A 15,145-nucleotide genomic window follows, 5' to 3' on the forward strand; every position below is an offset into this window, starting at 1 on the left:
CGCAACAACATTCCGAACAGGAGAAATGGTTAATTTGCAAGCCCTTCTCCTGCCGGAATGTGTGATATATATAAGTCACCAAGGTTTGGAAATCAAGTTGACATGTACATGTGAGAAATTACTTGTTCCATTCAGAAAAGTAAAGTAGACATCGCCTGTCATATGTTTCAAGTCTCCAGCAATATTGCAGGTAATCATTCCTCTTCAGAGAATGCATGCAGAAACAGAACATGTTCTTCTGTTCACTTTGTAAGTGAACTACTGTAATATTTAGAAATCGTCCTTTCATTTTAAGTGCACATACATAACTGAAACTCGTTGAGCCAAGCATCCACAATATGACAAATGACTTGCTTTTTTCAGATGAGTAAAGTAGTGGCCGCCTGCCATACGTGTCATCTCTCCATAATTTTGCAGGTAATCATTGCTCTTCAGAGAATGCATGTCAATACAAAACATTCTTTTGTTCACTTTGTAAGTGAACTACTTCAAGATTTCCAAATCCTGTAAGTGCAGATATATAAGTAAAACTCCTTCAGCCAAGCCACCCTATTTCAGGAAATGCCCCTTGGCTTTTTTTGTGGTATGTATGCATACATCATGACCCTTCGGGCCGTGGGTCCCCATGGAAATGCCGATGGACATGTGTTGAAGAAGCATTTTAACAAAACACCTTTTCACTATTCCGCTTGTAATATTTGTATTGAAATGTTTTATAATATAGATTTCAATGCTTTGGGGTCAGAAAATATACTGTTCATGCTGAAACTGGCCTATGAAGACACACTTCAAGTGTGGTTGCAATAATATGTAAGTACCATCATAATTAGACCTGTTTGGCTGAGAACCCAGACATTCCCAGAGGATTTCAAGGTAGAAGCTTTTGATGCATCCAGTAACAGCAACTATCTTTTTGAAGATATAGCTCTAAACTTAGCGAATGAGTGTGAGAAAAAGGGAATGACTATGTCCCCAACAGAATGTTTCACACCCCATCTTCAATATACCAGAAGCCTTCTTCTCAAAGAAAGTATTATTTAAAAAGTACTTTGTGATAATAGCAAGTTGTGATGCAGTAAAATAGAACCATGTAGAAAACGTTTGACACCTTTCAACAAAGATAAATTTGACGGGCATGAAAGCATTCGATGATTGTTGGTGTTCAGAAATTACATCAGTCATTTGGAGCAGATTATTTTAGATGGGTGGGTGTTGAAAAAATTCAAAATCTTACACAACAGATGTTTTGCTAGGGAATATTCATAGTTTTATACTTAAGATCTTCCACCTACACATAAATTGTAGCTAGAATTAGAGTTATTAAACATTAAGATAAAGGGTGTACCGTATAATATCAGGGTACAGCATTCCATTTAGTATTAGTTTGTGTAGTACTCATAAAAGAAATTTAGAGACTAGTGTTAACATTTTTTGTATGTAAACAAATTTGTGAATGAGTGTCAACCTGTAACATGATGTTCTATAACAATATAATAACAATTATGAATGAAAAATTGTGCTGTGATGTAATTTATATAGATTTAACTTCAGTATTTGACAGGGTCATACACAAAACAATGATCAATAAATTAGTACAACTAGGTATTGATGTACTGTTGATAAGATGGATAGCTGCATGGCTTACAAATAGGACATGGCAAGTATTAAACAACAACTGGACAGGTGAAAACCTTGATTACAGTCATGGTGTCCCACAGGGCTCTATCCAAGGCCCTTAGTTGTTTAGACTGTATCTTTCAGACAAACTGTAATTGCTTGTACACATCTACTCTCCACCCTCCTCTATGCTTCCCCTCTATTTACAAACCTCAGCAAAACTGACCTTAATAAACTTTCTAGAAGCTACAATCACATTGCTAGATTTGCTACCAATGCAGCCTACAGAACTCAGCACTGTCATAACCTAAATCTACTAGGATGGCTTGAACTGCCTAACCTACTTCATAGTTGCACACAAGATCCTGTACCAACTAGATAATACACCCGTACTTAAAAACCTCATCACCCCCTACAGTAACCTTAGCGCACTTCGTTCATCTAAAAGACTACTAGTTCAAACTCTCAAATCCAACAACACAGCCGGTAGATCTCTATTTGCTAACTCTGTTGGCAAAACTTGGAATTCTCGTCCTGCTAATCTTACAGCTGAACTCTCTCTACCACAGTTCAAGAAAAGTCTGATTCAGTACTTTAAAAACCGATGGCTATGTCCTTGTCCTAATCCAGATTAACTCTAACCATCACTCGTGTGCACATGGAGGACTTTTGCCTACACTGTATTGTTTCTTAACTTATAAATCCTATGATCTCCTTGGTTCTACTACCAGGTTAGCCTACTAGGCATTCAGTACCCTATCATTCTTAAAAACACTGTCTGAATTTTCCATCTGAGTAAACATGTAATAATTTGTGTATCTGTTTTTGTGTTTGTTTACATCTGTATAAAAATCCTTTTATTTGTGTTTTATTTTGTGTTTTAACTGTAAAAATGTAACAGTTCGTGAAATGTCTTTTTGGAGCATTTCTCCCCAGGCCTCCACTGAAAATGGACATGTATCCAGTTGGGCTATCCCGGTAAACAAATGTGAAATAAAATAAATAATAAATAAATAATAAAATACTTTTTCAACTGAAGTGTTCTACAGTCTATATGCAGGTGACCTGAAATTGGGTAAACTGATTGCATGTGTTACAGATAAGGCATGCCTGCAAAATAAGTTGACTAAATTGACCATTTGGGCACAGGAGAATAATATGCTGATAAATGCATCAAAAACTAAGTATATGAGATTTGGGAGACATAAATTAAAAGGTGAATATTTAATACAGCACACAGTGATTGAAACTGTAGACTCATTTAAGGACCTGGGTATATGGGTAGATTCAGCTATAAGTTTTTCTAATCATATCAACCAATTGGTTAATGATAGCTATAGAGCTATAGGTTGTATAAAAAGTTTTATAAAGTCTAGAAAATCAAAAATAATGAAGTCATTGTTTGTTATTAGCCCCAAAATTGAGTATGGAATAACAATATGGAAACCCTATAAGAAAACAAGCATGAGTAAACTGGAAAGAGTATAGTAGAAATAAACCAAGGGCATTCATGAATGTGAAAATGTAAGTTATTATGAAAGACTAAAATATCTGAACTTGTACAGTGTCTGTTACAGATATCTAAGAGGAGATCTTATTCAGGTATATAGGGCATTTATTGATAAGTACCTCTGGGAATGTTTGGGGTTAACAAAAAGTACTAGAGAATCATGAGACAACCCATGTAGAAGATTCAGTAGGAATAAGAAGTGTACTAATTGGTTCTCTGACAGAGTAGCTGATGCATGGACCAGACTACCAAATTACATTAAAGCAAGTTCGAGTTTAGATATTTTTAAGAATAGCCTGGATACTTATTATGGGAACAAGTGTTTTGGTATATTGGCAAGCTAGAAGGGCATTAATGCTTGCGCTTGAAATATTTGTATGCATATATATAAATTTAGCCTGGTAAAATGTCTGATTCCTTTTATATATTATGATTCATAGATGGAAATTTTGGATAGATGAAGTGGTGTTTAGAAACAAATAATTCACAATGTTGTGTAAATGTAGTACAGTTTTTGGAGACATGTAGGGGGGTAATGGTTCAGACATACTGATTGTACTACAGGGAAATAACATGGTACACATTGCATGTAAATAACCACATAATGGCATACAAATTAGTGTCAGTATGCAAACGATTAAATCAACAGAGTAGAATAATTCAGAATAATAGAAAATTAATGTAATGAGCTGTGGTGATCAGCTATTCTGCATGTCAGTATTTCCCTACATACTGGATTATGTAATGCAAGATGATACTATGAATGACATGTATATTAACTGAGCATCATCTATTAGTGTCTGCACCTGAAGCCAGTGTCCATAATATAGTGTGCTGTTTCCCCTCTGTGTTACAGATGGGTCTGACAATAGGTAATAAACCATCGCCTCTGTGACTGGGAGTTAGACATGTGCCATTCTTACATGGAATAATGGGGAATTTTTCTAGTGGTCACTAAATTCTTTGTAACCTTAACTATCATTACTATTCATTGGAAATGCCTGCAGTACCTATTCTAGTGGGCACTAAGGTTTGTGTAGCATTAACTATCCTTACCGTGGGGATATTTCAGCACCCAAAGGGGAACACAGAGGAGATTTGCAGGTATATGTCTAACAAGGCCTACACTAGTCCCTTGACATGATGCTATATCCTGTGGAGGTACATATTTGGTTGCTATGGACAACAGAGGAGAGAAATAACACAATGCATGCCTTCTATAACAACTTCGACATTTGATGGGACTTTGACTGTACCAGTATTGCTGTCAACGCCCCACCTGGTCTGTATGGCATTCAGTGCATTATCCAGAAGGGCATCATACAATGTGTGTACAATCCAGGCAGTTCAAATGATTCCCACATCTGGTACATGTATGACCAATACCAACAGTTTTCTCAGGGTGATTTTCCACATGGTCATCTAGTTGTAGGTGTGCACATTTTCTTTCACAGAGTTCCATACAAGCTGTTGTCATAAATATAGGTTACAGGCGATTCATAATTATATCCACTGTTGTGGGTTGCAGATGATGCAGGATATAACATGAAAACATTGCTATTGACCCCAATCTGTAGTCCTCAGACCATGGTGGAGATCGAGTATACTGCACACTGTCACAGACCTGTAACATTGTTGAACATGTGTTTGAAGTGCTGAAGGCCCACACCCATTGCTTGGACAAAAAATGTGATGGTTATTGCAGTATGTTCCTGAGACCTATGGCAAGATAATGAAGTCAGGGATCACATTCTGTTGGGATAGTGTGGAGCTTCCAGGAAGTCAATGTTGGCTACGTGTAGGTGGCTTAGCAGTTGTCATATCGATGCCGTTCAATAGGAACTGTGCCACTTCTGGAGCATGGGGAGGTCATAGATTGGTGGTGTCCACAACCATGTGGATGGTATTGCACTTGGTATACCAGCTGGGGATGTGGTTGGCCTAGTGGTGTGATCATATGGTGGAACTGGAAAGGCATTGGCCATGTTTGTATCATTGTCTACACCAAGTGGTGGAAGAATCCAAAGACAGTGGAGACAGCGATGCAGTCTCTGGAATTGTGTGTGGTAGCTGTGTAAACTTAGCCTGTGACAATGCACAGCCTCGAAAACTGGCTGGTAGCCTCAGGGATGCAGTCATGCTGGTCATGTGGTCCACCACTCAACACTGGTGGTATGTCTTCTCCAGGTCCCTATGTGCCATGTCACTGTGCATATATTACATGCTATCACACAGCTCTTCATGCATGCCCATGCAGCATGCTACTTTTGACATGGTGCAAGTCACATCTTTCTTTGCCTGGATCAGTGATCTTATTGATGCCAAGGGTGACACCTAGATCAGGAAATGTCCCAGAGTCATGGCTGTAATGACTGTTAACACACTTTTCACAATTGTTTTGCACTTGAACTTTGGAGGCAGCACCTTTGTATACTACCATCTGTGTGGGTGATGCATGTAGCCCTTGACTTTAGCTATTGTGGTCTTCCACTAAGCACAGAGGATGTCCTAGGTGCATTTTACCCCTCCACTTCAACACTGGTTACTCTGGGAGGGTACCCTCCACTTTTAGCATTGCTGACAGTGCCACTGTTCTGTCAGACTGTGCCATGTGTATGGTACCATCATCATCAGCTAATAGTGACTCACTGATATCTGACTTGTTCTGTCCTGTTGTGCTGGACCGTTCATCACTGTGAATGCAGACAGGTAATTTGAAGTCATTAACTCATTGTCTCTCCAGAATCTCTGAAAAGTTACCTCCAAATTTTCAGTCACTTAATCCCTGAGCTGTTTAATCAAATCATACAAACAAGTTTAGATATTCTTAGAGCTATAATTGTTTCTCTAGAAGAGTAAGTAACAAAACTGATAATCACAAGGTTATCTTCCCAGAGGAACTTCCAGTATGGTGCAGACAGAATAGACATGATTTTTGCTGTTTCTACCTTGTGGCACATATTAATCTAACTAAGAGTGTTTTGGCATCGGAAAAGTTACTTTATCTAGCAATTCCAAGACAGTAAGCAAGTACTAATGAGAAAAGACAGGAAGACTTAAAGAAAATTAATCAGAAGATAGGAATATATTAGAAAGAGGACTTGCAGTATGGCTCCTGGCCTGTAGACTTAGAGAGTACAAACAGTGGGAGAAAAAGTGAGAAATAACTGTGACCTGATGACAAAGATAACTGAAAAGCTTAACAAACTGACTATATAAAAAAATACAGAAGAGAGACTGGATATAATACAGAATTTGCTCTTGGCTCATTAAGATGACACATAAAAACTATCAAACAAAATGCTCTTCAGACAGTGAGATCCATATTGTGGAAATGGAACAAGGTCAGGAGTAAATAAAGAAGTAGCTGGATCTTGAAGATCGAGAAAGAAGGGAAAACCTGAATTGTGTTAATTTTCCAGAATGGTGAAGACAATCAGCACTTAGACTGGCCTGAACGCAGAGGAAGCTTTTCTCACCCATTCAATGTCTTTGTCCTCTGGGGCATCCTTGATGTTTCTGAGATTGATTACTGTTAAATTTCAGAATTTTACCTTAAAGGAGAAGGTGTCGAGCCAACTCTGGAAAAAGGTAAATTCCTGCCTGTGAACAATAAATGAGTATTGTCTTAGAAGAGAAGATTCCATTCTCATCAACAATCAAGACAAAGTCCCAAGCTTATTTTCTTTGGTTGTCCTCATGCGAATATACCCTTAATGACTGTGGCTCTGAACGAAGACTGGACTATACATATCCCATCTAACATGTCATGTCTTGTGAGAGTATTCTGTGAAACCCATGGAACTGCAGTACAAATACCATCCAAAGAAACATTCCTGTAAAAACTGAAAGTTAGCTACTGTTCTGTTTTATTGACATTTTGGTGTAGAAAGCAAAAGTTTATTGTATTTTTTATAGCAAAATTTTAATACTTTCAATCACCCGGACAAATGATTTTAGAATCAATGAAGCTTATTTATTTATTTATTTTTTTGTTAAAAATTAAATTGATAATTTCCTTTCTAATAGATTTAGTTGTCCAGATGGAGTCTGAATTGCCTATATATTTTCATACAGTGCAGGAGGTATCTACCCTTGTTGGAGCAATTTGTGAAGCATACCATCAGAAGTACCATGGCATAAATGTATTAATATCCAGGGCCTTACTACAAAGTAAAGAGGATTGACACAAGCAGCTTGTAGTTTGGAAAGTCTTTTGCTGTATGTGATGCTTATCCGGAATATATCCGGAATATCGTTTTCTAAGACACATATTTCAGTTTCACTTTAGCAGCTGGTTCTAAGCAAGAAAGAGTAGGTTATAACAATTGAAAGTATAAATCCCAAATTGGGACAAGATCCTTGATAAGAAGTTGTTATCACAAACCTTTGAGCGGGACTTTGCAGACTGTCAACGAGGCTTGCAATAAAGAGTTTGCCATTTTATTTTATTTTATTTATTCATTTATTTGACATTTGTTTAGTAGGAAAGTCAGACCTGGATAATATCCCATTTTCAGTGGAAGCCAGGGGAGAAAAACACATTGACGTAATATGGTTGCACTTAAATAAAGTTGCAGTAAAGCGTAATACAGAAGAGTGACATAGTAATTAAAAATCAACTTCAGTTTATACAGTGTGAACCTATAGATACATAGTGCAAGTATTTGAACAGATATATCAAATTGAACAAGAACATTGTCAATAAAGTATTCACATATTGCATTTCATAGAGATGACTTTAAATACACTGAGTACACTGTTTGTAACAGAGATGACTAGATAATGTAGCCTAGGCAAAATATATTTGTCCTTTATCTAAGAAATAGATTTTACTAATTCCTTCTGTCCAAGTCTTTTAGTAGTAGTTTGAAGTTGGAGAGATTAGAGATAGATCCAATTTGCAGAGGGAAATAATTCCATTTTTAGTGACAGAGTACAAGTAGAGACGTTGGCCAGAGGATTTGTGGAGTTTATATATGGTGAGAAGATGTTGCTCATTAGATCAGAGTAGTCTTAACAGGTTGACAGGAATGAAGAATAGGAGTAGAAGCAGGTCAGTCATCGGCCTCATGAATAATGGTGTGTGTGGAAGTAAGGTATATGCAATCTAAGTGGTGAGGTAGCTCAAGACAATTCAAAGCCTTACGGGCAATACATTGGTGGCTGCGGTATTGTTTTTGGTTGCAAATTTTGCAACCTTATTATAGCATGCCTCTAGCTTGTTTATAGCTGTAGCCTGAAGGCTGGTTAGGATGGGTGCATTGTGTAAGAGAGATGGGAGAAGGTAGGTAGTGGCAAGAATGGATTTTGTGTTGTTGCTAAGGAAGTTTTTATGCCTGTAGATCATTCCTAATTTTTGGGCAGTCTTTTTTTGTTATTTTGAACATGCAGGTCATATTTAATGTTGTTATCTGTATTTACCCAAAGAAGTATTGTATGGGAGACTATTTCAGTTTTGCTTAGTGAAAAAAAAATGAAATTCACTTTATCAGGCATGTATGATTTGGGGAAAAGTAACAGCAACTTTGTTTTTTAATTCAAATTAGAAATGACTGCTAGATGCATTTTAATTAGAGAATAACCCATTGTCAGAAATATGTGACAGTTAATCTAGTATGGCTCATATTAAACCCTTTTGTGGTAGCACATCCCACCAAAAAAAGTTTATTTTTGTATGCATTTTGATGTGCGGTTTCCAGGCAGAAGTAAGGATCAAGAGTCCAGATTCTGGACCATCATGTTGGGGGTAAGAAAAGTCCATGGCCATCACTGCTGTTAAATGTAATAGTGAAGGTCCAGGTGATTATTGCTGATTGGGTGGATCAGGAGGATTCTGAAGGACTTTAGACAAAGAGGCTTCTCTAGAAAATAAAGCAATAGTAGAATGAACCAAACTTGTCAAGGCCAATGCAGGGTTATAAGAATGGGCCTGGATTTGCTCAGCATGGCTTTCAGAATGAATTTCAGGATATGGAAATTGGGAAAGGTGAAAAGGAGTTCTAAGGACCATTTCTGGATGAGTGTATCCCTATGTCAAAACCTTGAAGGGAGGATGGACCTGGAGAAGTTTCTGTATGTGGAATTTGTAGACGATTCATATATGTTGAAGCAAGAACTCCCCCTGTTAGTAATATGTGAGTTTTCCTACAACTGATTAGTTGAGGGATTACTCTTGTGATATCAGTAGATAGCGAGTGAAGCTATCTACTAAAGAATTAGCTTTAGGATTAGGAGATGTTTGGTGGACACAGACCATCCTTATGTCTTCATTGCTTCATGACATAGAGACAGGAGTAAGTTCCTCTCTGCTTCTTCATTTACCTACCACTTCCATACTTTTGGTATTGATGGAAATTGCATCTCGATACAGAGAATTCTGTAATGCAAAAACTGTCCTCATCTGTTTAATGTCAATGTGCAAAATGGTTTCTAACCATACTCCTTGCATTTTTTGCCCTGGATATTTTCTCCCTAGTACCCTAAGGCAGAGGCATCTGTGGTGATGCTTTCTGAAGTAAAGCCCTTAAGTCTTTGATATCTTAATAATCTGTGACATGATCCATTACATGATACCAAACGTTCAGAGTCAGTTGCAACACTTTACTGTAATAGCTGGCTTTTGGAACTGTACAAATAGGAGCTGCTATAAGCCCCAAGGCTTTGAGATATAAAGAATTGGAGACTTGAGTAGGCCTGCATGATCTGATTAATAACATGGCAAGGAAATAACTGTGTTATGTTGGAATAAGAGCTTTGTAGCATAAAGTTTCCAGTGTATATCCAGTGAAGATGATCATCTGACAGAGCTCCATCTGGGATTTTGCAATGTTCACCATGATTCACAAAGATTGGAAGAGGATGAGTAGGGAGAGTCCCATGCTGGAACAGGTAAGGGGCAATTGTCTAGGTAAAGATTATCCTCACTCCTTCATTTGCAACCATGGGTATGCATTTGCTGAACGCTATGGGGGCTAAGGTGCGTTCATGTAGAAGCATCTGGAATTGGAAACCTCTGGCTCCCCCCTAAAGTGTAGAAACATTCTGGACTTCTTTTTAACCTTTATGTGAAGGTAGGTGTTCTGGAGGTCCAGGGAATGCACATTACATCTCATTCTGACAAGGAAAGATGGCAAGAGCCTTATGGCTCAGTCATTTCTGGAATTGAGTGCTGTGATAAGGGGGGGGGGGGGTTGGACCAACATTCTCTGGGAGAAATTTATTATTATTATTATTTTATTTATTTGTTTTTTTTTGCTTTATGTCCTGTCTTCCTTGTGCACACTCTGTTTGCAACTCATGGAAGTGGGCTTGCAATATGTATCACCTCTGGTCTATCCCTCATTTGGAATGTAAATCAGCATGATAAGCCCATCTCACATATGATGAATTACCACAGGCAGTTTTTGTGACCCCCACTGTGAAGTTTTGCTTAATACATGTGTTGCTAAGTGTGCCCAACTCTCCTCCCCTGAGAGAGGTGAGCTAGCTTTGCCCTTTCATTCCCAGGCCAGCACTGGTAGCCCTCTCTGGCATGTGTACAGGAGCAAGCATGTGCTTCACTCATGCTGTCTGGCTCCTGTAATGCTGGGGTCATTAATTAAATACCAGTTGCCAGGGTCATTGTCTAGGCTTCATTCCTGGTCCCCATGGCTCTAGGACCTTGCTGCACTGGTTTGATGAGGTGGAATGTTTAGTAAGTGTAGAGACAGGGACTGAGAAGAGAATGGTACAGCTTATAATTGAACTATTTGACTGCAATTTGACCAATTTGAAATCAAAGGAGATACTGGCTGTGGTGTATTGTGGAGAGTGTGTTGAAGAGTTTCATATTTTACATCAGTGGCTGTAAGGGTTTTGACGTGGTTTAGAGGTTCTCCAGGGATCCCTGTGGGACACCACTGGTTACGCTCATAATTTTTGATGATGCACCTGCTACCTGCAGCATGTGGGTTCTAGGGATCCATTTGTAATGTACTAATCTTACTGAGTAAGTTAGTAAGGATATGGAAACCCTTGGCCAAGTCAATGTATGGCATATACATGGGCACCATGACTGCTGCCAACAACTTCAGTTACTCTCTGAAAAAAAGTTAAGATTCGTTAGTCATGATCTACCTTTGACAAAGCCAAATTGCTGCGGATCTAGCATTATGGGATTTTTAATGTCATAGTTAATTAGGTCAGTTATAAGATTTGTCAGGCGTTTCTGCCTGTAATTCCTGGGTTCAGTCATTGGGCCACCGTTGGGTAGTGGCATCACTATTGCTGTGCGCCAAATATCAGGGATGAAACCAAATACTATACTCAGGTTAAATATTGAAGAAGCAGCTCTGCCAGGGCCTGTTTAGTAGTGTTTTTTAAACACTCTGGTATGTTGTTAGGTTCCCTGGAGGAAGTATTTTTAGTTTTAGGTAGTACCTTTAGTACATGATCATTAGTGATGATGAGGGTTCTAAGAGCCTCAGGAATAACTGGACTTTGGATGGTTTACTACTTTATTAGTTAAACAGTTTTGAATTCCAGAAAAATTAAACCAAAAGAATGTGAGCTGAAAATGTTGAGAATCACAGTAGCGAACAGCCAGACTTGCCCCGCATTCTGGACCCATGCTATCATTTGTTTCTGTGCAGGTCAAGAGATTTGTTAGTTGATGTTGTTCTCTTCTGTCATCCTAGACATTTTCGGCTTATGATCTTATGATCTCGCTATTCCAGAATTCAAAATTGTTTCAGTTGCTCATACAATAGTAAACCCTTTAGATACTTGTCTCCAGGGTGACAGTACTGAATTTGTTTGCTACTGTGGTGGAATGGCTTCTGAGAAGAGTAGATGGTGCTGTTTTGAATAATTTCAGATCAATGTTAGGTGCTACTTCTTAGTTTCCTTACATAACTTTGTTTTAGATGCTAACAGTTGCCTTAGTAGTCTTAATTGTATTTTTCAACATTTTAGTTAGTTTCCTGATGCTATCCTTGATTTGAAGGTCTTCTACTCTGCTGAATATTTTAGGTAGTTGTTTTCCTGTATTGTAGAATTTCTGCATGTTGACAAACTATCAGGATGATTTGCTTTTAAACTTCCTATTATATTTTGATCTGGTAGGTGCTGTATGTTTTATACATTTAAGATTCAGTCCGAAGAAGTCACAGTTGGTGATGAAAGTACTCACTGTTTAATGTGCTTTGGAATTAAACGTCCTTTTGGGAATCCATCACGTTCTTTTATTTTAATTTTGTTTATTTGGAATGTTGCAGTATATTTTTTTTTATATGTTTTATACATTTATCCGGGTGGGTATGGAATTCCTTCAAGAAGCTGCCTGCTGTGGCAGTGTCTAGATATGCGGGTGTAGGTGAATTTTGAAACTTTGTCACTGAATTTGATGAGATTTATACATTTGAAATCTTTGAATTCTGAGCCACATTCTCATTTTCCTAAAAAAATTACTGTCCACATTGATCAACAGGTAATAGCACTAAGTGCATTGCTAAAACTGGAAGTATAACAAAACAAACTTGGAGCAATTCACGTACTCACCATCAAACAAAAAAAGACAATTGTTTGTAACTAGGAAAGTAGCACTTAGAAATAGCTTTTTAATAGCATTTTAAAATTAGAATGGGGATGGATATAAAATATAACTTGAGAAAACACCAGCAGAACACCTGAACAAATTGAAAGCAAAAAGAGAAAAGAAAAAGTGTGTATGCGAAAGACTGCAGAGAGGGGTGTAGAAGAGAAATCATCACTGCTGCAGTATGTGGGAGAACCATGACAAGAGTAAAATTCAAAACCTATTTTTTTTCTTATAAAATGTTTAGAGTAGCTTCTGGCTGTTTCATGAATAGTAGCATTTGCATGTGAGTGAAGAGATCTAAAGAGGAGGGGGCTAAAGGAAAGTTGCTAATAGCCTATGAATGTCTCAGATGCTGAGCAAATTAAAGACCAGCAGCTTTGGTCCTGAGTATTGCTGAAGGTGGATGTCCTCATCTTGGTTAACTTGCTGTGATTCAGTGGTAATTGTTATTTGCTGTGGGGAACATTGTAAAGCTAAAATGCAAAGCTGAACTATACCAGAAGACCCCATTTTTATTGTCAGTTCCTTGACTTAATTCATAAACCAGTATTTCTTCCCCTGGGAAAAAAAAGTCAGCTAGATCTCACTTTAAGAAATTAAATGGCAAACACAGTACCTCAGAACTTTGGGATTCATGTACCATTGCATATTAATGCCACCCATTGCAAGGCTACCCATAAAAGCTCAATGTATTTGTAAACAGGCTACACAACTTCTTACAACTGTAGTTTCAAGTCCTTCTAAGTAGGGTTTCTTAATTTCTATGGTATGTCTAAGATGGATTATGTGGTGTGGGATAATGCTTTGACTCTAATATTGACAATTTGAGGTGGGTAGGTCTCAGGTATTACAAGAGTAAGGCAGGGAAGAAAGTGTGTTAGCAGCTTTTGCTGGCTAACCCTTCCTCTGGGTGGAGGGAGTGGTGATTCCTTTTCGCAAGATGCTGATATGCGTGTGGAGGATTGGCTAACAAGGGGGGGGGGGTGTTTGGTTTTCCCAGGCCAGTGCTGGTAGCTTTCTCTGGCATGTGTGCAGGAGCAAGCATATGCTAGTAGAGGAGATACAAGACCCTCAAAGTGACTCGGGCACTCACATCAGCCACTAAGAAGTAGGGCTAAGGCTTTATAGTGATGCCATGAATGCTCTTATTTGGCATGGTGTTCACTGTTGGTGGAATGGGTACAGAAATGGTTTTGGCCTGGTAACAGACTTATATTGTTCAATAGCCTCCCATTTTGGGGGGAAGCTAGACTAAGCCAGATTAGAGGGCAGGGGTACTTGTCCTTGACAGTGGATGAGAATAAGAGTCGTGGGCAGGAGGCACAAAAAACCTTACTGGTTACCATTTTCTAGATGCTGTCTGTTATAGTTGGCTATCAACCTCATGCTGGCACTCCAGCATGGGGTAAACAGGTGGGTTCAAGTCTAACTTGGGAAGGCTTGCAGTGCAAGAGTTAAAGAACATACCAGGAAAAATAAATAAATAAATAATACAAAAAAATATATGGTTGGCCCATTTACAGATACTGTTAAAATATGCCTTTGGTCTTTGTTTAAGGAAGTCATATTTTTCCCTCTTGAAAATTCAGGATGTCTAGTCTCCAAAGAAAGTGTTTTTACACAGAATAAAATGAGAACTGTAGTACTAGTACCCAATGCTTTTCAGGTACTTGTGCTCCCTGGATTTGTTTAGATCATAGGCTCACAGGGTATGTAGGGACTCATGATTCATTTTTGTATAGAGAAGCAGGGAATGCCTAAGAATGAAGTGTGTATCTCAAAATTATCTTTATGGCAGCTTATCTTTTAGGGTAAAAGTGTATTTACTGTTGGAGATCCATTAACCTGGTTTGTTGGCAAATAGTAACAAAACAAAAAAGAGAGCCAGCAGCTTGGGAGGTGAATGTTTATTGAGAAAACCAGACCGGTTTCAGCATATTGCTTTCATCAGTGTACCACTGATGAAAGCAATATGCTGAAACCTGTCTGGTTTTCTCAATAAACATTCACGCACCCAAGGTGCTGGTTCTCTTTTTTGTTTTGTTACAGTTTGCTTGGCCTATGCACCTACTGTACTTGCTAGCCGTCTTTTTCTGATTATTTGTTGCCAAATAGTCAGCAAACCAACTAGAAGGCATAATATTTTGACATTATCCTAAATAATAGAGGTGCTGTATGTACCACCCCTCTAGTTTCTCCTTCCCTGGTTAAGTCTGATTGTAAACTTGTAACTTTCTCTTTTAAAATCTGTACAACCCCTGTAGTCAGTCATTCTGAATTCAAATATTTAAAATGGTCAGATGTCAAACTCTGAGATGAGCTGTCCAACATCACTTGTAAGATCATCAGACGTGACACCAAACAGCTGCTTTTTATACAGAGGAGTTCTATTCCTACATAGATAAGTGACTAGACCTGGCTGTCCCTAGTAGAATGTC

This window comes from Protopterus annectens, chromosome 11.part0 (assembly GCF_019279795.1).
Source record: "Protopterus annectens isolate FY-2018-M chromosome 11.part0, PAN1.0, whole genome shotgun sequence".
Lineage (NCBI taxonomy): Eukaryota > Metazoa > Chordata > Ceratodontiformes > Protopteridae > Protopterus > Protopterus annectens.